Consider the following 1612-nt stretch of genomic DNA (forward strand, 5'->3'; position numbering starts at 1 on the left):
TTTAATAAAGACCCTGATGGAAAGTGAGAGTGGGCATGATCAGAGAGAGTCAAACGTATTCTCATCTGGAGACTGAGTTGTCCTTTTCACAGGAGGAAACTGTTTCAGCATCATGAGTAGCATTTTTCAATCTTGACGCACTTTAATAGTACGTAGGGATTACATGGGTATCTTAATTTTAGACTTTTGAATACAACACACAGTCCAGCAGAGGGCAGCAACACTTCAGCACTCTGTCTGCCTAACATGAGCAGAGGCTCCCTAACAACCAGCTGCTCCTAATACATCTAAGTTCTCTGTTTTATTCACATAACCCAACAATCTGTAACCTTCAGGGAACCATGAAAGGACATTCCTTCAAAGCTCCCTGAAGGTTGTGATGGCCAAAACAAGGCTACGCAAAACTCTTAAACATTTAGAGCGGTTTTATTTTTTTTATCAAGATGTTTTTACGGTGCAAGGCTGTTCTCTCTCTGCTGATGTGAGCAAGTTTAACTCACCCAGCAGTCTGTTCTTTCTGCCTTTTTTTAAAATCAAAGAATAGGCCAACATTTATTTAAGTAGACGTTCCATGTTTAAGTTGGGTGACTAGCTTACACTGGTCTTAACAATCCAGAATCCAACAGAATCCAACATTAACAATGAGACATTCGGTATTTTCTTTTATACATACATTAAATCAGTAATTTGAGGCCCAGTCCGAACTTGGTGCACACTTGAATTTTACTCTAGTGCTCTCCACTACGAAATTCAGGACCATTACTCATTTCACCTGCCGTCACTTCAACAATGGTTTTTCCAGACTGCTCACCTGAAAAGGCTCCGATGGCTATCTTCTCTGGAAACATTCATGGAGCCCACATCTACCTGCCCTCCTGCCCGTCACTCACCTCCAGATCACTCCAATGGTTGGGTTGTCCTTCTCACTTTCTTGAACACTAGTGTAACATGGTAGACCTAGAATCTTTCTTTGGGTGTGTTACACTAGCTTGGCTACCCTCCTGAGGCCTGGGCTCACCCAACCTTTCTCCCTTTTGACAGTAGATTGTTCTCTCATTTTAGTTATCATAGTATTTTTAAATGGGTGTACAAAGAAAACAAACAAACAAAGCCAGATACATTGGCTGCATTTTTAGATAAATAGTTGTATATAAGTCTGTTTACAAAATTTGTGCATAAGTTTTCAGAATTTACAATTTACATGTTGAGCATAATTTACTAAACATGTCTGTGGTTTTTACAGTAACAAAGTTTCCCTACTACTAGGATTTTATGTTTTTATGTAATGAGGTTGAGCTGAAAAGAATGATACCAAGCAAGGCAAGCTGAAAATATTAAAATAAAACTATTTGAAGGTGAAATACAAATGTAAAATCAAAAGTAGTCCAAAACAGTCAATTATATTTTGGACCTCAATCAGGTTTACATTTTTGTTCATGACAGTAGAGATTTCTAACATTTTTGGTTTTTTTTGTAAATTTAAGTGTGTAACAATTTGATTTTTTCAACAAAAAAGAGTGAAACTTGTGTTTGTAAATGAACCATCCCATGTTTTGTAGCTTTCAGGATTTTATACTGATTGTGCTAAATATTTATTTATTATACTGGCTCT

The sequence above is a fragment of the Haplochromis burtoni genome, unplaced genomic scaffold (genome assembly GCF_018398535.1).
Source record: "Haplochromis burtoni strain Fernald_Lab_line unplaced genomic scaffold, NCSU_Asbu1 Contig_834, whole genome shotgun sequence".
NCBI classification, from domain to species: domain Eukaryota; kingdom Metazoa; phylum Chordata; class Actinopteri; order Cichliformes; family Cichlidae; genus Haplochromis; species Haplochromis burtoni.